The sequence below is a fragment of the Ictidomys tridecemlineatus genome, chromosome 2, assembly GCF_052094955.1.
Source record: "Ictidomys tridecemlineatus isolate mIctTri1 chromosome 2, mIctTri1.hap1, whole genome shotgun sequence".
NCBI lineage: Eukaryota > Metazoa > Chordata > Mammalia > Rodentia > Sciuridae > Ictidomys > Ictidomys tridecemlineatus.
The window spans coordinates 104278136-104304194 of NC_135478.1; positions in this window are offsets into that span (position 1 = coordinate 104278136).

Below are 26059 nucleotides of genomic sequence, written 5' to 3' on the forward strand. Positions count from 1 at the left end.
ACCTCCAGGTGTGTCTTTACCACACCGAACGTGCGTCTGTTTAAAGGCCTTGCTCACTAGTGACACTTTCCCACATTTGGGATGCATCTCTCCAAGATCAGAGCGCCATCTCTCCAAGCTCCGTGGGCCGCCATATCTCCTTTTGGTCTTGCCTGAAACGTCATCTTGTGTTTCGTGAGAGGCTTCTTCAAGCATTCTGTAGAAAGCAACATCTCCCCTAGTGCTATGAATAGAAGAATTCAGAATCACTGGTCAGGGCAGTGGACACTGGACTCTGTTGTGGGTGGACAGGATTAAGCTGTCTCTGGAATGTTCATTTACAGAAGCTCATGAATTACTTTTTTAATTAAAACGACAAATAGAATTTTATATCTTGCAGCTAAAGGGACCCTGACTTCCAGCAGTTTTAAGAGTTTATTTATTTACTTGCTTAGCTCCAATATTTTGCTGAGGGTATTATGGAGTTGATATTAGAGGTGAATAACTGGAGTTCAGAGAAATGAAGTCTTTACAGAGATGGCAGAGCTGAGAAGTCCCACAACTGGGATTTGAACCTATGACCACCAGAATCCAGAAGGTACACCCTTCCCACCCACCATGCTGCCACCAGCCATCAAACACAATGGATCCACCCTTTAGCATTATCAAAAACCTCAAAAACAAACAAACAAACAAACAATACAGAACACGGAAAGAAGTGGAGCCACTCCCAAAGGGAACAGGGACTTCAGTGTCAAGATCAGAGACCAGAAGGAAGCCACAGTGTAGTCCCCGGGTCTCACTTGCTGAGCCTCTTCATGCCTTAGCTCAGGATCTTGGAAAACTTAGGGGACCCCTGAAGCGACACGATGGGGGTCTTTGGACCTGCTGCTGAGGGCTTGAATATAATGGAAGCACAGTCCCCATTCACAGTGCAGATCACAGCAAAGACACTTCTCCAAGCAAATGATTTTCCCTGTCCCCTGGCACTGTCCGGCAGTGCCAGAAACCAATGGTGAGGTGACGCCCAGCTGCTGGCGTTGCACTGACAGCTGCGGTGTATTCAGTGACAGTGTGCAGCGGGCCCTGCTGGAACCCACGGCTTGTATCAGCCCATCCCCTCCTTGCAGCCCTCTGAGGTTGTGCATCTGCCAGGGGAAATCAAGTCCTGCTTCAGCAACAAACAACCACACTGTTACCACCGAAGACCCGGAGAGATAGGCCTAGAAAACGGCCAGCCGTCATGCTAGAAGGAAAAGAGAGTCTCAGATGCCACCAGGGACAGGTGCCCAGCTGCAAGGGGACACATCCTCTCTCCTGGGTGGCATGCCCTCTCTCCTGGGTGGCATGCCCTGTCATCTGGTCAAGAATCAGGACCTAGGACTCCACCCAGCTCTTAGAGAGCACAATGCTACCACCTGCTTGCTTTTGTGCCAAATGTCCCCAAGGCCATTGTCAGAGGCTTGGTTCTAGCCTGGGCTATTGGGAGTGTCAGGAGCATTACGAGGCAGGGCCTTCTGGAAAGTCTTAGGTCATTGGGGTAATGCCATGAAGGGATTGTGGGACCCCAGTCCCCTCCTCCTCCTCCTCTTCCCTCTGTTTCCTGTCCCCGAGGCAAGTAACTTTTCTCCAGCACATGCTCCCAACATGGTGTCCCCAAAGTCAATGGGCCAGAGGATCATGGACTGGAACTGACAAACTGTGAGCCAAAAGAGAACTTTTGCCTTTGTAGGTTAATCGTCCCAGATATTTTGTTCCGCTGATGAAGGGCTGGCTCATGCTCTTTTTGGGGACTTGGACTGCTACAGGGAGGTACTGCAGACCTGCTAGCCTAGGACAGAAATGTATTCTTGCAGCTGAAAATGATGAAGGACTGAGATTAGGGCGCTGCACGGAAGGACCAGGGGTTCTCTTCCTGTTTGTTTCAGGCCTTCCTCTTGGAGTTCACTCACATGTGGGCAGGAGAGATCATCTCTGTGCTGTCTCTTCTTAAAAGGACACAAATCCATCCATATTCTGTGTTTATGACCCATTACCCCTCGGGGCCTGCCTCCAAATCCCATCACATTAAAGAAAAGGCTTTGCTGGGCACGGTGGCCCTCACCTGTAATCCCAGCGGCTCAGGAGGCTGAGGCAGGAGGATCACAAGTCCAAATCCAGCCTCAGCCATGGTGAGGAGCTAAGCAACTCAGTGAGACCCTGTCTCTAGATAAAAGACAAAGTAGGCCTGGGAAGTGGCTCAGTGGTCGAGTTCTCTGAGTTCAATCCTCGTGCTCCCCTCAAAAACGGAAAGGCTTCATCCTGGGGACACAGGCTCCACCATATGCCACAAGTTCACAAGTTGAAACAGGATGGATTCCACCCAAACAGCGGCTGATGAGTAGTGTTGATACTAACACTGTCCTGTGACCTAGAACCTGACAGGTAGAGAGGGGACACATGTTGCCCAAATCCGTAGAACTGACAAGAGGCAGAGCTGGGGTCGGTCCCAGAGCCTGGCCATGGGGCCTGGCTCCTGCGTCACAGCTGGCACTTCCCTGAAGGGGCCCAATCTGTGGCAGGCACAGCAGCTTCCCCTAGGACCAGGCGGCTGCCAGTGTCTTTCTTTCCTGGCCCCCTCAGGAGCACCCTGGAGACTGAGAGAGACACATGGAGTTGGGAGTCTACAGACTGACAGCCGGATCCACAGGGGAACAGCTGGGAGCTGTGTGGTGGCAGAAGGAGGTGGATGTGAGGTGCACGGTGCTCCCCAGGAATGAGTGTGGTCCTCCACCCACCCCTAAACTTTATCCAGCCCAGAAAGGGGCCTGGGTCATGGCATTAGGCCATAGCAGGTGACCCACACTATAAACTTTGACAAAAGTATGAAATATCTAGACAGAGGCAGTGGGAAGAAATCCCAGAGCAGCCTTTTAAAACAGGGAGACCACCTGTCTGGAAAGGAGTGGGTGGGAGGACAGGAGGTGGAGGGCCAGGGGTCAGCCCTAGGAGGGGACGACTGCAGCGGCCAGACCTCACTGTGCCTCCGCCAGAGCTTCTCTTAACCTTCCCAGGGCTTTTACAAATCGGAAGCCCTCTCCACCAACCAGGGCTTTTGTTTGTTTTCTTCCTCTTTGTTGAGGTAAAGTTGACAAATAAAAATTGGAGATATTCAAGGATTCCTGGTGTACGAGGCAGGCGGTGTTTTGAGAAGTGTGTTCATTGTGAAGTGATTACCACAATCAAGCTAATTAACATCGCTGCACAGCTAAGGTCTCCTTCTTTCTGTGGGGAGAACACCTAAGATCTGCTCTCCTGGCAGATGCACGTACAAATACATCAACTAGAGTCATGGTGCCCTACGTCACGGCCCTGTTACTCGTCCTGTCTCCCCTTGGTCCCTCTCGCCCTCTCCCCTCCCCAGAGACCCAGGTAACCACCCTCCCCAGTCTGTTTCTGTGGGTGCGACTTTTTTAGATTCTTCACAGCAGAGAGACTGCACAGTCTTTTTCTCTGCGGCTCTGACGTATTTCCCTTAACGCCCCCCCCCCTTTAATCCATATTGTCTCCGATGGCAGGATTTCCTTCTTTTAGGGCTGCATAATGTAAATCGGTTCAGCCGCCATGGAAAACAGCATGGAGGTTCCTCACAAACTTAAAAATAGAACCCCCACGTGACCTGGCCTTCCCACTTCTGCATGTACATCCCAAGAAAGTGAAATCCCTATGCCAGGGAGACTCCCTCACTTCCCAGCTCAGTGTCCTTCCGAATAGGCAAGAGGACATCGCCTGCCTGTCCACTGATAATGGCTGGAGGAAGGAGGGCCACACGCCAAATGAGGTGTTGGTGGTTTTATGGACTACAGCCACTCTACTTTGGATTCTTTGTCTTAGACTTTAAATTAAATGGAATTGAGTACTTTCACAAATAGAATAGAAGTCACACAATGGGATTTTACTGCTATAAAATATGAATATCCACCTGCTGTCTATCTGTCCACGCAGCCCTCCCTCTCTGTGCGTGTGGCTGTAGGTAGGTGCAATCACCGTGCTTTATGGAGATGGTCCCCTGGTGGGGGTGCTGTGATGGGGGATTTTTTCTTTCTGTGTTTATAAATTTTATACTAAGCACACCCTGTATGAAATAAAAGCAATAAAGCCTCTTAAGGAAAAGAAACAAAACCAAACCCAACCAACACACAAACCCAGGGTCCTGCCCACCTAGCCTCAGGGCTGACAGTGGAGTTGCTGAGGGAGATGGGACCTTTCCAAGCTGTCAGGTGCCAGGTGCTCTGCTGGACCCAGGTGGGCAGCAAGAGGGAGCCTCTCTGCTCACTCTCAGCAGAAACCACTAGAAGCCCCCCGGTGCCAGAGAGAAGGCCTCACAGGTGTTCTGGAGCCCTCTGGGGGAGGGGAGAAAGGCGTACCTGTGGCCCAACCTGCTCTGTCAGTGCCATCTAGTGGAGACAACAGGAACTAGCACTCACGATTCTCTCCCTGGGAAAAGAGAAGCCAAAGTAGATCAAAAAACAATGGGGTAGAGAGAGAAGATGGGAGGGGAGGGGAGGGGAGGGGGGATAGTAGAGGATAGGAAGGGCAGAAGAATACAACATACATTAGTTTGGCAGTATGTAAAAAAGTGAATGTGTAACTGATGTGATTCTGCAATCTGTACACGGGGTAAAAATGGGAGTTCACAATCCACTTGAATCAAATGTATGAAATATGATATGTCAAGAGCTTTGTAATGTTTTGAACAACTAATAAAAAAGTAAAAAAAAAGAAATTTTATAAAATTGAACTAACCTGGCACAGCCAATAAAACAAAACAAAACAAAACAAAAAAACAACAAAAAAACCCCCTGCCATCTTGACCAAGTGCTTCTGGACTGCTCTGCAGCTGTCAGGCCCTGGGATGGGGTCAGGTGTAGAGGGCTCTTACCCTCCACCACGACCTTGGCTGAACAATTTCCATCTCTCCCTCTCTTCACTGCTCAGGGTCTCCTTTCTAACTGAGCTGGAATGCTGACATAAAGAAGTCCTGCATGCATCGTATTCTTTGTGACAAGGAATGCCCACTTAGGTTTCTCTCATTTAATCCTCAAAGTCGGCTGGGGAGGTTTTTCCAGTAGAAATTATTTCCCTCTTTACAGAAAGGAAACCTAGGCTGCGTGCAGCTGGGGAACACTGAGGTCTCATGGTGAAGTAATCGTTAAGGTTAACCTAAAGGATCCCGACCCCTCCAACCACACGCATTTCCATGGCACCCCAGCTGTGGGAAGGGATGATTTCTTGTGAACCAGCCTGAGGACCAGAGATCAGGTCTGTTGTCTCTAAGCAGAATCTCAGAATTAAGAAAGCCTGAGGTGGGTCAGGTGTAGCTCAAGATCTTCCAATGAACGCTCATATATTTATGCATCTGCATTGTGCCAAACAATCTGGTTCACCTGGCAAAGACAAAGGGGATCCTTCAAAGAGACTGCTTGTTCTGAATACATAATCCTGGTTATTTTACCACGAATGTAGGGATGTAATCCTGGAAGATAAAACTCTTCCCCCAAATCATCTTCCAATTTGCCATTCAGGGCTCATCACCCAACCAAACAGGACAATTGCAGGGCAGAAGGCTTTGATAGATGTGTTGCTCGACCAGCTGCTTCTGTGAGATAGTTCATCAATATTAATGATATTGACGGAGCCTTAAAAATGTGTCGTGACACAGCCCTGCCTCGGAAACACCTGGAACTCTACCACTTCATTGCCCTGCCTGACTGACAACCACCCACTTCTTTCCTGAACTTGCTCAGCTGGCTCCATTTTCTCTTTTAAACTTCAGAAATTATGCATCAGCACAAGTTTTTGTGAATAGAGGCAGGTCAACCGCACCAAACATCTTAATGGGCTCCCTCTCCTTTTCCTTTTCTGCTTAGCTGACTCCTGTCTGTGTTCTGGGATGGATCCTTTTGTACTCCTGTGCTTCTGCGTGTGCAGCAGGAGATGGCTTAACATCTCAACCCCATTACATGAACACAGTGCTGACAAGTTGATTGGAAGGACTTGCTGGCGCTCCTGGGCTGGGCCCTTAGCTGGGAGTAGATGAATTGCATGGGGCACCACAGGAGAGCCCTGTGGGTCAACTGCATGTGGAGGCATTTGCAAAGCCCTTGGCTTTAACAGCATCCAGCTAAAGTAGTGACTGCTTGTTATCTGGGCAGCTTATCCACTGGCGGCCCTAGGAGGGGCACAAAGACCTGGACCTCTGATGAGGTCCAATATGGCGCCTTGGGAAAGAACTGAGGGGCTGGCTCAGCAGCTTGAATGTCTGGATTATGTTTATTAAAAACCACCTGTTGCGAAGGTGAGCCGGCTTAGTGTTGCTGTGAAAGAAAACTCCAAGAACAACGTAGAAGAAGAAAAGTTCATTCTGACTCACAAGTTCAGAGGTTCAGTTCCTGGTGGGCCGGACTACATTGTTCTGGGCCCCACATGAGGACATCATGGTGGAAGGGCGTGGTGGCAGACTGCTGCTCCATTAATGGTGACCAGGAAGAAGACAGAGAGAGGGAGGGAGGCTATAGGGAAGAGGCAGTCTTCCAGGCCACACCCCCAGGGCTCCACCTCCTCCTGCCATGCATGTCCCACTTGCCTACATTACACCCAGCCAGCCCATTCAAACCAGGATGGACACATTAGGTCTCAGCCCTCACAGACCTATCATCGCACCTGGAACATTCCTACACTAACAGGACTTGGGGGAACACCTCATATCCAACCATAACAAAGACGAATCAAAGGAACACCCCATCCATAGGCTGCCATTCTTAGTCCTACAACCTATATCCACCATTTTTTCTCCTTCAGGGATTTCTGGGGAGAGGGAGGCCAGTTCTGTGCGTGCTGGGCACACTGCATCTCCATGACACTCAGGGGCTGGTCTTTACTCACAGAGTGTCTCTGGCCAATGCAATAAATTGCACAGAGCTGTAAATACCCATTGCTAGAAGGGCGAGTTCAGTGGTCAGTGGTGCTGTGTGCTACAGTGAGACTCTTGGTTCATTGCAAAAACTGACTCTGGGAGGACTCCAGGTAATTGGAGCTATAGAATAAATTAAGACCCATGTAGGCATTCTTCTTTTTTAAAAACTTATTTATTTTATTTTTTTCATTTGCTTTTATTTTTAATTGACAATTGTATACATTATGGAGTACAAAAAATTGTACACATTATGAAAAGAATACATCAAGCTAATTAATATATCCATCACCTTACATATGTAAGTTTTTTTTGCAGTGAAGACATTTATAATCCAGTCTCTTAGCAAATCTGAATTTTGTGACAACATGGAAGAATCTAGGAACTTATGTTAAATGGAATAAGGCAGATATGGAAGGACAGACACTGTGCAGTCTCACCTGTGGAATCTAAAATAAACGTCTTCAGTTTCTAACTAGATCTTTTGATGGACTCCAAACCTCACTTGTAAATAACTTCTGTACACTAATCTTTTACTCTTAAGAATTTCAGTTCAGAATAATTATAGACTCACAGAAAGTTGCAAAATTAGTGAAAAGATCTGGTGTGGGCTTTCTCTGGCTCCCCAGGGTGCTGTCATACTTGATTGCAGAAGAATACCAAAACCAGGCTTTTGAAATTGATGCATTCCTATTAACTTGACTACAAACCTTATTCAATTCTCAAAAAAAAAATTAACCTGCACTTACTTCTATGTATACCATTTAATTCTGTATATGTATATTTGTGCAGCCAACTGCAAAATGAGACACAGAGTCTTCCTTCATCAAGGATCGCTCTCGAGCCACCTCTTGAATTCCCACCCTTGGACCACACAGCCTTCTGCCTTTTCCCATGGGCAACCTCTGAGCTGCCTTGCATCTCCATGGCCCTGTCATCTCAAGAATCTTATGCAGTTGAAATCTTGGATGGTCTTTACTTGTCCTTGAGCACATGTCCACCCGCCCACCCAGTGCTCTGCATCTGATCACTCCTTCGCACTGTGAGTGGGGTTCCACTGGATGGAGGTGCAAGTGTATGGCCAGCCATTCACCACTGAGGGACATTTGGTTTATCCCACAGCTTGCTAATGTAAATAAAAACAGTATAAAATCTATATTCAAGTTTGTGTGTGTGTGTGACTTATTTCTCTGAAATAAATGCCAGAGTGTAATGATTCCTAGCCATGTGGTAAGTGAATATTTAATTTTGGAGAAACTTTCAGACTGTTTTCTATTACTGGGTTTGCCATTTCACAGTACCCCCAGCTGTGGGAGAGACCTGGGACCTCTGCCACCTACCCCCTACCCCAGCACTTGGTGGAATTGTTATTTTTTACTATAGCTTTTCTGATAGGTATGCAGTGGCATTCATTCATTGTGGTTTTAATTTGCATTTCCCTACAGACTAATGGTATTGAACACTCTCAGCCATTATCTCCTCCTTGCTGGAATATCTGTTTATGTCCTTGTCCCATTTTTGAATTGGATATTTGTTGTTGTTATTTCTACTCAAGAATTTCAAGCTCTCTCTATATTCTAAGTGGAAGAAGGCCACATTGTTTCTGTTTGCTTTGCTGTTGGATGCCGGTGGTCCTGGGAATTGATCCTGGGGCTTCATGCTTGCCAGGTAAGTGCTCTGCCCCTGAGCCACACCCCCAGGCAGCTATACTTTACAACTATTTTTTCCAAACCCATTGATTATCTTTTTCTTCTCTTAACAAAGCCACCTTCAAAAAATGTTTTTAGTTTTGATAAAGTCCCATTGGTTTATTTGGTGCCATTTCTAAGAACTCTTTCCCTACCACAGTTCATAAAATATTTTCTCATGGGCTTTGTTAAAGTTTTTCTTGCTTTACATATAAATTCATCTCGACCTTTACGAGGGGCTCCTCCTGACAAGCAGTGGTCTCTCTCAAACCAAAATGCTTATCCCTGCTGACGGGACAGCACCCTGTCTCATCTAAGAGCCAGCTGACCCTCGTAGCTTGCATGAAGCATTTGGTCCATTTTCTCAGCAAAGCTTAAGGCATTGTTCTGGCTGCTGGGGACACAGGTGGACAAAACGACCAAGACCTCAGTCTCACTCCAGACTCTGTGAAGGGCACAGATGATGAACACTGGGTCCCAAACCATGACACGGAGATGGAAAGACAGAAAAGCACGAGGAGGTAGCCTAGGGACACCTATTTCATCCAAGTGTTCAGGGAAGGTCCCTCGCATAGCTGAACTGAGCCCTGGAGTGAAGAGAATGAGCCAGGCAAGTGACTTGCCAGCAAAGGAAAGAGTCGGGTGTGGAGATCCAGCGATGCAGAATTTATGGTAAAAAGATCACGAGAGAGGATCTTGCTTCCAATCTCAAACCTGAGTGAGGGGTCAAAACTTCACAGATTCCCTGAGGCCCCAATGCTTTGGTCTTAGACAGGAAGAGCAAACCAGCATGGAGTCCACTCCGGCATTTGCAAACAATGCAAAGGGCGTGAAGAAGGTGACCCCACCAAGTGCACGGGAGACAGGCGAGGGTAAGGCAGAGACCTGGCTCAGGTGGTGGAGAGGCAGTGAGCCACCCTGAGACTCAGATTTCTTGTGGTTCATTTATTTATTTATATTTGGTGACACTTTTTCTGAAAGGATAAACTTATCCCAAGGGGGCCAACTCACCATGCTCCTTGCCTCCACCCCACGACGGGAATGACGTTGAGATCTAACTAGTCAGAGGGCTGCCAAGAGAGTTGTAGGTGCTCCTCTGCTGACTCCTGCCCAGTGGTTGGGCCTCTAGCTCTCCTGGAGGGAGGCTGCACAGAAGGCCTCGCCCATCCTGGGAGGTGACAACAATCTCCCCCATGGAGCCTCAGGAGACCTAGGGAGGGCGGGAGATGGTCTGAGTGGCCCTTCCTCAGTCTCCCAGGGGTTCTGCCACCATGCAGGTTTAGCTGGTCCATGTGGCTAAGTCGCCACGGAGGACCTGCCTCTCTGTAGGGATTCCTGTGGGTTATCATTCCCATAACCCCTTACCCTGCAAAAGCACCATCATTTATAGGTTCTAGAACCTTTACAAAATGGCCCCTGGACCTAGTTGGGAACAGAGCTTTATCTGAGAAAAGGAATCCAACTGCCTCCTGGCCAGGGAAGCAGGACACAGTGAGTTTAATGGGCTCTGGGACCCTGTCCAAGTTCAGCTGGGCAGTTCCCAACAAGGCTCTATTGGTCCATCTGCACTTTAAAGTTTGCCAATCCAGGGCCACCTGGGGACTTTCAGGGCAAAGCCAATCAACGAGGGGCTGGTTCCTGGGCACATAGATCTCTGTCCCCAGCACAACCCCATTCATTTCAATAAAACCCTCTCCCCTCAGTGCAGCACTGGGTCCTGATGTGCACACAGATGGAGATAATAAAGGACAAGAGCTCCCCAGGAAACCATCTCTCAGTCTCCACAAATGAAAAGGGATTTACACAGTAGACCCCAAACAGCTTCCAGGGGCTGTTATGGAAAGCAGGTAAATGAAATGCAATACAACTGTATTACTTGTTTCAACAACTTTATCAGGTGCTTGGGAAATGGTAGATTATAAAATGCTTTCTGTTCCTTATGAACATGAAACACTTGCAAAGGCAACTTGGTCACACTTTTCCTGAAGCCCTAGTTCCTCACCATTGTAAGAAGGACAATGCCCACAGAGTTTGTCTGACTGAGGAAGACCTCAGACATAACCAACTCGCTCATGGGGTCCTCTGTCAGGTCCATCACTCACCAGGAAATTTTCTAGCCCAGGAAAGGCTGATTCTATTGCAAAATTTAATGGAAGGAGCCATTGGCATTGAAAACAAACACACCCTAAAGTTCTGCTTAAAACTTGGGAATTCAGCAGAATGTCAAAAATACAATAATGGGCCCATTCCTCTTTGTCAAACAAGGGAATGATTGCCATCTTCCACATGTGGCAGCATTGACAGATCCTGGTCCACAGCCTCCCATCTGTGACCACACCCCAAGATGGGCATCCCGGAGCAGGCTACTCCTCACTCCTACAGATTCCACCTCTGCACAGGGCCAGCTCCCCCCCCTGCCCAGACAAAGAGGAAGGGCCTGCTCCTCAGCCTGGGCCACACGGGCCATGTCCAGAGCCCTTTGGTCCAGCTTCTCCATCACTGCAGTCATCAGGTGCCTCCCCCTTCTGCCCCCTCCTTCCTCTTGGCTGTGCTTAGGGACAGTGGCTCAAACTGTCCAAGTTCTAAGAATCAGGAGAACAGTGGTGACTTTGGGGCTCATGGGAGCATCAGGGGCCATTGTGGGAAAGGCCCTCCTGGGTCACGTGGCTCCCTGCAGCGGCTGTGAGAGGGGCAGGTGCTGAGGTGGGCTTTCGTCTCATCAGCCCGAGTGAGGAGATGTCATGTGAGGAGATCCAACCACCCTCCTCCCGGCCTCCTGCAGATGAGTGGGGAGGAGGGGAGGAGGGACAGGAAGAGAAAAAAAAAAGGACCCCTTGTTCTTGATATGGTCATAAATGGATGGCTCCTGGGCCCCTGTGGCTCGTAGCTGACTCTTGCATTGATGAGGAAGCCACCAAAGACAGAGTTGAAACAGAAAGCTACCCACTCAGGCCTATGAGTGACTCCTGTCCCCAAGTCTGTTTCCCACATCACCTTTACCCAGATCCCAGGAAGGGGACAGCACAGAGGCTGATTCCCAAGGTCCCCAAGGCCTGGGTCACACAAGCCAGCTGGTCCCTTCTCTGTAGTGGGCTGTCTGCACAGAAGCAGGCTCAGAGCCTCTGTCTTTCACTTATCAAGGTTCTAAGAAGCTTCCGGACACTGCTCTGTCCAGCACCATGGCCATTGGCCAGAAGTGACGATTGAAACTTAAATTTAAAGTTACTAAAGTTTCCTAGCCAGGTGAGACTGAATTGGGCATGTGTGTGTGGGGAGCTTTGATTTTTCAAATATTCATTATACAAATTGTTTTGTGCACCAAACAAGTTCCCTGGCCTGATGAGATGACCATCAGTGACACACGTGGGACTCCCCATCAGGAGACACTACTGACCTGGACATCTACAGTGAAAAGGCTAAGAAAGGAGAGACAGAGGGTCAGGCTTGGGTGGCCAAGGGCCTGCAGGAATCAGGAGCCCAGCAGCTCAGCTCTGCCCCCTCCCTGCCCACCTCATCCTAGCCTGCAGGCTCTCTAGTCACAGGATTGCCCCCATCCTCCTGTCCCATCTCCTCCTACTGGGATGCCCCATCCAATCGGATCAAGTCTCCACTTTCTCTCTGGTCTTTACCAGAACTAGGAGGCTGCTCCCATCACCTCCTGGGCTCTCACCTTCCGAGGACCTCAGAGAAGCCAAGGGGGAAGTGGAATCCAGGGAGAGGACGTGGAGGTAACTCGGTCTGGTCCATTATTTGGTGCTGCTAAGTCTGCTCTCTGGTCCTGGGTGAATACAGAGAATAGCCTCCTGGGGCAGGGGTGGGATCTGCCTGAGAGGTCACCCTGCCACACCTCAGGCAGTTCCTGCTCCTCTGTGATTTTCCAACCTGTGAGATGGACTGGCCCCAGGAGCTGCCAGAGCCCAGTGGTACGTGGAAGAGCCATTCAGCTGTGTCCTTCTGTGTTCCGGCTTCCTGTTTAGGTACCATCCCTCCACCCAGAGAAGGGAAATTCTCCATGTTGGCTTTTTATTTATTTGTTTGTGTTTAATTGAACATATTCATGGGGTGCAGTGTGGTATTTTGACATGCACATACAGTATATTAATGGTCAAACTGGGGGTGATTAGTATATCTGTCACACTAAACACTTATCACTTACTTTTGCTGGAACATGGCGAATCCTCTTCTCTGGCTATTTTGAAATCAAGTCTTCAGCCTAAATTTTTGATGCTATGATCTCAAACACCCTTCAGTTTAGGTTATCCGCCAATCCTTCCTCCTTCCTAAGCCTGGATGACCCAGACCAGGTGTGTCCCTCTTAGCTAAGGAGCCCCAAACACCCTTGGCATTCCTTCCCCAGTGGTGGACATCCTCAAGGTGACCCTGTGGACAGTCTCCACCAGGACAAAGCCTGGTAGCTGTGCTGTCTGATGCTCCACTTGGAACAGCTGGCCTGGTGCCTAACATATTGGAGGAATTCAAGCAGTGTTTAGTTTTGTGAACATGCCCCACTTCTTGGTGGGACCCCCTGGAACATTCCGGGGACATGATGTTTATTCTGGGATTACCCAGAACCAACTGTCGCTGGCTGAGTCCCGAGCCATACTCCAGCTTCTGGTTGAGAAAGCTGTTCATACACACTTCACTTCCCAGGGGACACATCTGCTTCTAATTAGAGCATTAGTTTTCCACTGAGGGCAACTGGGGACCCCAGGGAATATTTGGCAATGCTTGGAGACAGATTTTTTGGTCACAGCTGCCACCGTGCTATGGCCTCTTGTGGGTAGAAGCCACAGATGCTGCTCAGTGTCCTGTGGCACCCAAGAGTGCTGCCTCCTCTCCCCTGAGTTCTGGGCCCAAGGGCTGAGGCTGAGAACCCTGCACTGGAGTGAAAGTCTTTCCATAGCCAGAATCTGTAACTAACACCCAAGTCACCCCGGGATTGTCCCCTAGAGTCCTCAGGGAGAGGGAACCCAGTGGTACCCAGAGAGGAGGCAGAGGTGAAGGTGATGTCCAGAGGATGAGGTTCTAACAGAGAGGAGGGCTACATGGAGAGCCCTGGAGACCAGTAGAAGGGCCCTCTTGAGTATTCCAGCCAGTTCTGCTGGGCACACAGCAGGAACACACCTAACCAGAGAGAGAGCTCAGGAAGGTGAGGGAACACACTTTCCCAGGGTCAGACTGGGAAACCCACTGGGGTGCACGTTCTCAGTTGCTGTGTGTACGGTCACTACCCACAGCGTGTCCACAGTGTACATGTATCCTCTCTTTGTGGACGAGGGCTCAGCTCAGGGCTGTCAGGGCTGAGATCAATGTGCTGGCCAGGCTGTGCCCCATTCAAAAGCATGCATAGGGAAGAATCCTCTCCCAAGCTCTCAACAGTGGTGGGATTCACCTGCTTCCTGCTGCAGAACTAGGGGCAGCACCTCCCTAAAGCAAGAAGAGAGCAAGTGCACTCCTGAGGGCCTGGGACCTGGGGATCCTTCTGAAGGACCCCGCTGGTGAGGCCAAGGCCTCCTTCATGATGAACTTAATGCAAATTGAATAGAGTCCCCATTGGCTCCTGAAAGCTCTTCACCTTTCCATGTGGCAGTCATAAGGGGTGCTCTATCACTTTGGCCACACTGCCTGAGACAAAAAAAAGTCCCACACCCTGGCCACACTAGAGAGGGGGTGGGGGACTCCACACAGGTATGATTCTCTGGTGTCACCCTGGTATGCTTCTGCCACCATTATCAAAATATTCAAAAGATGCAGCCTTGTTAGTGGGGGAAAAATAAGCCCTTAATCAAATGCAGTATTGGTCCCCTTGATAAATACTTGAAAAAATACCAGGAAGGATTAAACAATTTCTAGGTAACAAATGCATCTAACAAAGTTGAGGAATATTGATTAAAACATTAAAAAAACATATCACTGGTTAAAATGTATGTCTGATACCCAATCCATAATTTCAAGGCATTCAAAGAAGCATAAATATGTGACCTGTGAAAAGAAGAAAAAAAATCAATGAAAACAACAAAGGATACAGGAGATGTGCATAATTAGAAAGGTTTAACCACACGTTCAAAAGGCTGGAAGACACAGAGACCTAATAGACAGAGCTGTGGGAGAAGCTGCTTAAAGAAGGCATAAGTTGAGCTTCTAGACGCATTAGCTACATATGAAAGATCAAACACAATCTCACACACACACACACACACACACACACACACACAGGTATAAGAAATAACACATGTAAACAGTAAATTATATGTTTCACAATTAAATGAACACAAATACACAACAATAGATTGAACACAAATACATGACATTAGAATCCACTCCAAGTCAAAAGCACAGAGAAAACACATTCTCATAAAGAGAACATAGAAGGTCAGGGTCTCAGGACAAGCACAGGCAGCCCGTGTCTATTGGAGTGCTAAGAGCCACAGCCAAGTCGGAATGGCCCCTGGCATTTTGCCAATAGTATTGGTTGAGAGGCAAGCCTTTAAGATGATGCTGGATTGATTTGGTTGTATATTAGACCTTTACTGTCTGCCTCAGCCTGCTACTTTGGAGTTCTCGTGGGGATTCCTGGAGAGTTCCCATTGGTTGGGGAAGTGCGGGAGGAGGGATTTCCAGAAGAGGGATTTCCGGTTGCTGGTTCCTGGAGGAGCCGCATGGGTAGCTTTTGGGAGAGTCCCCGGGGAGCATGTATGGAGTGTGCTGGTAGAGTTCAGAAATAAAGTTTGTTCCTTCTTCAGTGGCTTGTGATTTGTGCCCAGCCAGACTGCGGCATTGGAGCCCCACAGAGGTGGTGCAGAGACAGTAAGCATACCAGAAGGAGCAGGGGCCCATTTTGTCCCCAACTCATTGACCACAGCAACACAAAGCTCAGAATGCAATCCATATCAAAATTCCACAGGCCTCCCTTTCCTAAACTTCACATGGAAAGGCAAGATCATCAAATGGCTTTGGGAAAACAAAATGCAACCTTGGAAGACTCTTCCACATGCTTGTGAGAACCGTTAACAACTGCAGTGGAGCAGACAGGGTGGAATGACATGAAGATAAGCAGACCTAGAGCAGAATCACTCAGAAATACATCCACACACATAGGGTCAGCTGAGTCCCAAAAACAGTTCAGAACCCAACTGTGAAGAGAGAATAAACCCTTCTAAAATGGTGAGGCCTATTCATGGAGAACTAGCTCTGGAGTCAATAAGAAAAGACATGGACTCAATAAAAAGTATTTTAAATACATAAATCTATAATTCACCGAAGGAGGGATTCAAACATTCATGAAACATGTAAGAAAATACTCAAATTCATTAGTAATTTGAAAAACAGAAATGTTGTGATACAATGAAACATTCAAAATGCTGGTCAATCATTTAAAAATCTGACCTTGCCAAATATTTTGGAGGAGATATGGAAAAAATAAACCCTCATACCTTAGGGTTGGGAACATTCCCTAATGAATTCACTTGCAACAGACAGGAAGAGAGAGAGAGAGAACGACTTTCTACCATTTACAAGTTGTAAAACTGGGGAAGCTGATGGAGTAGTTCTAGTCCAAACACAAGGGACTGTGACTAGGGGAGCCAACGGTGTAAGTCCTTGTCTGAGTATAAAGCCTGAGGATCAGAAGCACAGCTGTCTAGGTACAGGTAAGATGTACCCCACGGCTCAAGCCAAGGGCACATCCATGGCTCTTCAGCTTTTCTCTTCTATTCAGATTCCCAAGGGGTAGATGATGCTGCCCCACATGGAGGAGAGAAGATCTTCATTCAATCTGCCAATTCAGATGCTCATTTCTTCAGGAAACAGCCTCACCAGACACCCAGAAACAATGATTTCTCAGCTATCTGGGCATCCCATAGCTCAGGCACATTGCAATATAATCATCAACTCTGCAGAACAAAAAGAGAGGGCATAAATGACTAAGAACCACTGAAATCTTTTAGCCATATACATAACATTTATTTTAAAGTATCAAAGAAAATATATCAAAAATTTTAAAGTTGCCAGAGCTGAATGTTGGGTACATAGGCATTTGTATTATGTTTTGCAACTTTCTGTAATCGGGTGTATTTTCTTTATTGAAAGCTCACAACTACAAATGTCTCATTTGGTCAGTTCTGCCATTGTTATTTTAATCTCAAATACATTTTTCTAGCATAAACACTCTAAGAAATTCCCCATCTGCCTCTTTAATCAGCATCTACCAAGCAGTCTAACCCATTGCCCTACTTCCAAATAGCAGGGGAACATCCTCACATCCTCCCTCCTCCTTTTTCTTCCCATTTTAGCACTTTTTAGGTAAAATCTACTTTGCAGACTGGTGTGAATGGCCTTATTTTTGCTCAGCCAACACTTTCCCAGAGCTGGAAACAATAAATCTTGGTAATGAGCAAAATACTTTGGGCACTTCTACTTCCTCACCTGCCAAATCCATGGAGATTTCTCAAGTTGACAACTTGCCCTGCTCCCAGCTCTGTTGATTTTATCAGCATCAACATGACAAGCCCGGAGACAGCAAAGGCAATTGCTATAATTATTATTTTTTCTTAGCTTGTATCTTTCTGACAATACCCCAAACTCTCCAGGAAAATAGGGCTCAGAATCATCTTTAATTTCCTAATTGCAACTTTTAGTAGAGGTGTTTTTGTTGTTGTTGTTTCTTCTTAGAATCACCCCTAATGAGACAAATTATTATGCAAAATGACTTTTGAATTCATTTCTGTTAAAATTTCCATCAATTAGGAAGACACCCCTGCCTGGGTGATTTAAGGAACAGTATGCCAGGGGCTGGTGGCCTGCAGAACAGAAGCCTACAGGGCCTTGTCCACTCTGCCCAGGAGCTCTGGGTTTAAGAGGTTAGGGTGAGTACTCATGGGCCTGGGTGTTGGTCCAACCCTGCAGCTGGGGAGTTTCTATTATGATGTGTATAATAAAATACATAATAGATACCTCAGATTCAAAATTGAAAAGTATAAAAGGAAAGAGCAGGGAAAGCCATCTTGCCTTACACTCTCAAACCCTTAGCCTGGCAAAGTCTTCTTTTTCCCTAGCCCTGCAGAGACCTCCTCTGCACCTGCAAGCTGGAGTGAGGGTGACTCTTTGCCTTATTTCACACAGGTGGTGCCATTAGGCACTTGGTTCTGCATCTAGAGCTTTGATCTCTGACTCCAGGGAAAAAACAGCCCTGGCCCTCTGCTCACTGAGGATGGAATGGTGGAATGATTTGGCCAGGAGGGGACATCACAGGCAGTCACTTCGCCAGCCTGTGGCAGGCCCAGAGAAGGTCACTCTCCTGCATGCCCAGGAGGGAAGAGGTGAGTCTCGCTCTTGACTAGGGTACAGGAGGCCCTGTGGAGACAGACTACACAGTGAGAAGGAGCGGCACCCACCCACCACACCTCTGCTCCAGAGGGGTGTGAATGAAACTCTCATTCAGAGCAAAGTTAATTATTTCAGCCACATTAAAGCTTACCACTTTTAATCAACCATATGTACTGTAGTTTATGCACAATAAAACCAGCAGTGTTTTGTTTACCTTTCAGTGCATGCTGACAAAGGTGCACCCCGTGAAGGCCACCATCAAGCAGAATATTCCCAGTGCACAAAAACCTTCTCAAAGCCCATGGTCAGCAATCCCCTGCATGCATCTCTAACCCTCAGGATCACTGAGAGGCTTCTCCCATCATTCGGCCAATTCAAGAATGGTCTGTGAATGGAATCATAAATTATGTAGTGGCTGGCATGCTTTTACAATTAGATAATTCTTTTGAGATTCAACCATGATCTTCATGTATTATATATTACTTTTTCACATTGAGTCATAGCCCATTCAGTGTATAAATCACAAGGTTTATGTACTTACCCACTCATGGACATATGTGTTATTTCTAGTTTGGGCTATAATGTCGAAAGCTGCAATAACACCTGCGTGCTAGTCTCTGTGTGAGCATAATGTTATCATATGCTTTTGGTAAACACTCATGAGTGGAATTGCTAAGTTCTAAGAAACTCTCCAACTGTTTTCCAGAGTGGCTGTATAAGTTGCACTTCCACCAGCAATATTTAAGAGACTATGGTTGCTCCAAATCTTAGATAGTACTTGGTATTCTCAGTTATGTTAATTTTAGCCACCAAATGGGTGCAGACTGATATCTTACTGGTATTTTAATTCCCATTCCTAGACTATATAGTTATATTGACCATAGTTTCATATTATGGGCTCTTTTTATATCTTCTTTGTTATAGTAACTGGTCTAATACATTGACCATTTAAAAAAAATGGACTGTTTGATTTCCTATATTGCATTATAAGTACTTCTCATCATTGAATTGTGTAGTCTGTATATATGTTATATATCAGGTAGGTATTGCAAATATTTTCTCTCAATCTCTGGTTTGCTATGTGCTTGAAATCTGTGATCATATTTGCACATATAATTCTAGACTCTAGATTCTGTTCTATTGATCTATTTTTATGTCCATATGTCACTATCATACTGTTTTGATTTCTGTGATTTCACATTAAGTTTTGAAATTAAATTGTGTGGTATCACAAATTCTGTTACCTTTTCCAAGATTTTGTTTCATTTATCCTAAGTCCTTCCTAGTTCCAAATATTGACTCCAATATTTCATTCACACCCCATAGCCTTTGGGTGGCTGTTGCTTCCTGCCCGTGTGTTTTCCATCCATCTGCCCTTCGGATCCTACATCATCCCCCTGAAAGGAGCCACTGGGCCACAGGCAGAAACAGAACTTGAGTGTTATGAGGACCCTGCTTCTCAGGGAGACTCAGAAAGACAAGAGCAGCTTGCTTTCTCTAAGAGGTAAAGCATCCACTTTTGAGTCAGCCATCCTTAATGCACTTGGAACCTCAAAACACCAAGAAGAATTTTAATAGCACAAGAGCAAAGAAAATAATGAGAAGAAAACCAGAGGAGATGGGAAGGAATTTTCATGATCCCCCCCACCCTGGAGCACCTCCAATGCCAAGTGCCCTGCGACTATTAACAGGAGCTCGAGTAGAACTTCCCTTATCATAATGATGAAGTCTAGGGAAAGAGTTAAGAGTTAAGCCCAGGAGTCTGCTGACATGCTCAATGACATTTCAGTAAAAAATCATGTTATTCTCGTCACTTTTAGCTTATCTGATGGTTTTTCAATACTTCTCCAAGAGGGCAAAAATTCAGTGAAAAAAACATTGTTCAGGCTCCCCAAATCCCCAAATGTGAGACCCTGCCCAGGTGGGGAGCTCCCCTTCAGGAAACATGCATGCTTGGCTTCTTGTTTTAAAACCCAATGAGCCCATCACATCTCCTACTTGGCCCATCATATTAATTCCAATAGCCTTGTGCACTTTCTTTTAGGCCAATTATTCTATGATAATTAGGTTTTAAGTCAACCACGGTTCAAAGGAATGTGACTTCCAAAACTTCTTTCTGCTCAAGCCATCCTGAGATTTGTTTTACAGAAATGTGATCTTGTCGATAGCTTTGATCAAGAGATGTCTGGTCTGCAGAGGTAAGTATAAGCCAGACTCACTTGAGAAAGAGGGTAGAAGTCATCATTTTTCTTTTTTATTCTGCAAAGATTGCTCATATCTAGTGAGAGAATGTAAAAAATAAGATGACCCAGGAGGGGAGACAGCCACTCTTCACACTCCTGGAGCTGCTGTTCTGCAGGGTTCCTGGAGAAGGAAAGTAGAGTTCCATAGGGTAGAGGCTGCAGACCTCCTGAACTTGCCTGGTGCTCGGTACATGGTGACAGAACTGGAAAACCATTGTAGGAAAGGGAACTCTCAGTGCATTCTAAAAGAATGAAAATGAAGTTCAGATGATGATGAAAGCAGGATTTGATGTGCACAAGGTCAGCACCTTAGAGGGTAAAAACCGCTAATTGATCTAAAATGATATAATGAAAGGTGCATCTGAGCACCTTAATTCTTCCCACTGTGCACTAATGAGGGGCTCTGGGGCCATGTGACAACCATTCCGAGAGGTTGATCTTTGACATCATCACCATGCCCCCCTCCTCGGGGTCAGTAAGGACAGTCAATGTATGCTGGGAACAAAGCGTGGCCAGGCAAAGGAGGAATTTCAGTGTCAGCTCTGATCCTACAAGGTCAGTGTCCACAAAGCCAGGTCCTTCAAAACCCTGCTTAGTCCTACTGTGACAGGGCACGCCCCCTCAGGTCCAGATCGACTTATCCATCCTAAGGAGTGATGCTGGGAGTCAGAGAATCAAAGCATCTGAACCCAGTTTGGACATGCGGTCTAATAAGAGTGAGCTCCTTATAGGAGCAGACTATTTAACATTTGGAATCCCTGTAAGATGCAGGTTAGCATACCAGTGACAATCCAAGGAGAAAGGAGAGTCATCAGCAATGGGTAGATAGACTCTAGTTTACAAAACGCCCCACATCTCCACTCATCTGCTCGCTCTCCACATTTTGGAGAACTACTTCATTCATTAAAACATGCAGTCTTTGGTTTTCCAGCAGTTACTGCATGCCTCAGTTGTCCCCAGTGAAGAGGGAGTGATGAGCTAATTAGATGAGGTTCTTGCTCTCCTGCAGGTAGATTGCAGGGAGAAGACAGTTAGCAAACTAACAGCAACAATGAGACAAGTAAATGAGGCAATTATCAAGCAGTCAACACGAAAGCCATTAGGGCCCTCTAAATCATTCCAGCTTCCAACTACTGAAGATAGGACAGCACTCCTGGCCCAGGTGAGGTGGGATGGAGCCAGATGACTTGTTCTGAGCTACCCACAGTGAGCTTAAGTTTGGCGCTTCTTTTCCAATGAGGGCATCTTTCTTCCCATGCCAAGCACCCACAACTCTCTCCCCTGCACCCTTCCAGCATGGCTCACAAAGGGGCTGACCTTGTCCTTCACCTACAGTGGTCAGGGACCACTACCAATACAATATCCTGGTAGTTCTTACCATTTTCTAAGGTTTTCTTCAATTATTTCTTTAGTATTCTAGAATTTTTTTCTCTTTCTTTCTCTCTCTCTTTCTTTCTCTCTCTCTCTCTTTCTTTCTTTCCCAGGGAATGAACTCAAAGGTGCTAAACTGCTGAGCCACATCTCCAGCCCTATTTTGTATTTTATTTAGAGAGTCTCACTGAGTTGCTTAGTACCTTGACACTGTTGAGGCTGACTTTGAACTTGCAATTCTCCTGTCTCAGCCTCCCAAGTCACTAGGATCACAGGTGTATGCCACTGTGTAGAGATCTTTCACCTCCTTGGTTAGATGAATTCATCAATTATTTTAGAAGTTATTGTGAATGGGATTGTATTCCTGATTCCTTTCTCAGTAGAATTACTGTTGGATTATAAGAATGATATTAATTTATGAATGCTGGGCTTGAAATCTGCTACGTTACTGAATTTATTATCCCCAAATGGAGGTTTTTGGGCCTTCTAGATACAGGATCATGTCAGAGATAATTTGACTTCTTCTTTGCTATTTGTATTCCTTTAATTTACTTTTCTTGCCTAATTGCTCTGGCTAGAGTTTCAAGAACTGCACTGAATAGTAGTGGTGAGAGTGGACAGCCCTATCTTGTTCCGAATTTTAGAAGAAATGCTTTCAGTTTTTCACTATTCAGGATGATGTTTGGCTTTGGATTAGTCATATATAATCTTCATAGTGTTAAGGAAAGTTTCTTTTATCCCTAGATTTTCTAGCATTATTAACATGAATGAGTACTATATTTTATCAAAGGTCCTTTCTGCATCTACTGAAATCTATTTATGTGGTGAATTACATTTATTGATTTGTATGTTAAACAAATCTTGCATCCCTGGGATGAAACACACTTGTTTATGGTGTATTATGTTCTTTTTGTGTTTTTCAATGTGGCTTGCTCGTATTTTATTATTATACTAATTTGCAGTTATATTCATCAGGGATATTGGTCTACAGTATTCTTTCCTTGATGTGTCTTTGTTTGGTTTGGCTGTTAGGGTTATACTAACTTCCTAGAATGTATTTGGGAGGTTCTCTCTCCTTCATTTCATGGAGTAATTTGAGAACTGGTGTTAGTTCTTATTTAAAGGTCTGGTAGAACTCAGGTGATAATTCATCTGGTCCTGGGTTTCTCTTTGTAGGTGGCTTTTAATTGCTGTTTCAATTCTGTTGCTTGATATTGGTCTGTTCAGGTTTTTTTTAATATCATTTGGGCAGGTCATATGTATCTAGAAATGTTCTTCTGGATTTTCTAGTTTATTGGAGTATAAATATTGGATTATAGGAACGATATATTAGAAAATGGTTTCTAATGATCCTCTGGATTTCAGAAGTATCTGGTAATATCTGCTTTTTCTTCTTTCTTGTCTATTTTGGATAAGGGTTTATTTGTTTTATTTATCTTTTTGAAGATCCAACTCTCTGTGGCATTGATCCTATATATATTTTTTAATTTTTAATCTTATTAATTTTGGCTCCGATTGTAATCTTTTCCTGTCTTCTACTGATTTTGGAATTAGTTTGTTCTTCCTTTTCCAAGACCTTTAGGTGAAACATTAGGTTATTTATTTGGAACATCTCTATTTTTTAATGTGAGCATTCAATGGTATAAAATTTACTCTTAAAACTTCTTTAATTCTGTCCCAGGGATTTTGATATGTTGCATCTCTGTTATCATTTGTTTCTAAGAATTTATTAATTTCTCCTCTCATTTCTTCTATGATTTATTGTTTATTTAAAAGAGCATTGTTCAATCTCCATAAGTTAATGTGGTTTCTATTGTTTTGCTTGATGTGGATTTCTAGTTTTATTACATTATTATCTGATAGGACACACAAGAGTATATCAGTTTTGTTGTATTTACTAAGACTTACATTGTGATCTAGAATATGCTCTATTTTGAAAAAGTTTCATCAGCTACTGAGAAGAAAGTAAATACAGCTGTTTTGTGGTAAATTATTCTGTAGATGTATATAGATCCATTTGACTTACAGTATTATTTAGGTCAGAACTATGTTTACTCATTTTTTATTGGTGATAGAGATATGTTGAAATCAACTAATATTATTGTATTGTAGTCTATCTGGGCTTAATATCAAGAAGTATTTTTATGTAATTAAGTGTAATGACATTTGAGTGTATATATTATGTACTAACTTTCTATCTTCTTGTTGGTTAGTCCCCTTTATCAGTATGTAGTGATCTTTGCCTCTTCCTTTTCTTTTTCTTTTTTTTTTCCCTTAAGATTTACATTGTCAGATATAAGGGGAATACTCCTGTTTGTTTTTGGACTCCATTTACATGAAATTTTTTTCCATCATTTTACTTTCAGACTGTGAGTATCTTTTCCTATGAGATGAGTCTCTTGAAAATATCATATAGTTGGATCTTATTTTTAAATCTTTTCTGCTAATCTACATGTTTTAATGGAGGAGTTGAGACCCTTTATGTTCAGTGTCATTATGGATGTGTTTGTCTTTCACTGCCATTTTGATTTGTTTGCTGTATTTAATTGTCTTGATTTTAATATAATTGATTGCTCTTCTAGTGATCTTGATCTATTTGGGATTTCTTTAGGGCTTCCTTTGTGTGCAGTATATCTTTGGGTATTCTTATTAGTGTTGGCTTAATGGTCATTAATTCTTGTAGTTTTTTCCTTGTCATGAAAAGTTTTTGTGCATTAAACTTGAAAGATAACTTTGCTGGGTATTGTAATTTTGGCTGGCAATTTTTTCAGAGCTTGGAATATCTTATTCCAGGCCCTCCTTGATTTTAGGGTATGCATTGAGAAGTGAAAAGTGAGCCTTATTGTCTTGCCTCTGAATGTCACCTCATGTTTTTCTCTTTTCTCTCACAGCTTTTATATTCTTTTATCATCTTCTTTCTATTTTTTATTGGTACTGGGGATTGAACTCAGGGACTCTCAACTACTGAGACACATTCCCAGCCCTAGTTTGTATTTTATTTAGAGACAGAGTCTCATTGAGTTGCTTAGCGCCTCATGGCTGCTGAGTCTGGCTTTGAACTTGCGATCCTCCTGACTCAGCCTCATGAGCTGCAGGGATTACAGGTGAGCGCCACCATACCTGGCTTTTATCATTTTCTTTATCAAACATTCTGATTAAAATGTGACTTGCAGTGGTTCTCTCTTACTCTCATCTATTTTGGATCCTAAGTGCCTCCTGCCTGTGGATGTCTATCTCACTTCTAATATAGGGAAAGTTTCCTATCACCATCCCACTGAAAATAGTCTTAATACCTTTATCTTGTATCTCCATGTTCACCTCTATCCCAATGACTCAGGGTTTATTCTCGGAATACTGACATAATGTTCATGTATTATTCTCATCATGGTCTTGCCCCTCTCCCTTTATCACATTCTGAGTACTCAAATTCTCATACCCTATCTTCAAGGCCTGAAGTCCTATTTCCTTTTCTTTTTCTTTCTTTCTTTTATTTATTTTTTTTGAGAGAGAATTTATTATTATTATTATTATTATTATTATTTTTAGTTTTTGGTGGACACAACATCTTTAATTTATTTTTATGTGGTGCTGAGTATCGAGCCCAGTTCCCCAGGCATGCCAGGTGAGCGCACTACCGCTTGAGCCAGCCACATCCCCATCCCCCGAAGTCCTATTTTCTATGCAATCACTCTGTTGGGGATGCTTTCAAGTGAATGTTTAGTTTGATTTTCTGTCTTTCGTTTCCAGAAGTTCTAATTTGTGTCTTTTCAATATCTCTATTTCTTCATTGAAATTGTCTTTTATTTCTTGGATGTGTAACCGACGTGATTCTGCAATCTGCATTTGGGGTAAAATTGGGAGTTCATAACCCACTTCAATCTAATGTATGAAATATGATATGTCAAGAGCTTTGTAATGTTGTGAACAACCAATAAAAAAATAAAAAATTAAAAAAAAATTCTTGTTCTCTTTGTTGGTTCCTTAGATCTTCTTTTAGTTCATTAAACTTTTAAAAATCAGTAATTTTTTTAGTATGTCTCTGGAATTTCAACCACTTCCATATCTATAGGTTCCTTTGCTGGGGAACTGTGAAGTTTGAGCAGTAGGTTTGTTTGCATGTCTCTTCCAAGGTCATACAGTTATAGCTCAGTCTGCTTCCATGCTACCACTTTTATATGCATGTCCTTTTGAATGTAGTTACCTTCTTTGTTCTGGAATTTCTCTCTCTCTCTCTCTCTCTCTCTCTCTCTCTCTCTCTTGAATGTATGAGTTTATGTCCAGGAGTGGACATCTCAGATTCCACTCTGATTGCTCATCCTTGGGGTCTGGTTGATGGTTTGGGGTCTTGTCTCCCCAGTTCTATGTGTTGAAGTATCATTGGGGCTTGGGTGGGTCTACATTGGTGTGGAGTGAGATTTGATGATATTTGACTGAGATGTGAGTGTTACTCAGGAGTGGTCTCTCTACTCCATGGACTTGATGTGCCCCAATCACTCTCTAGC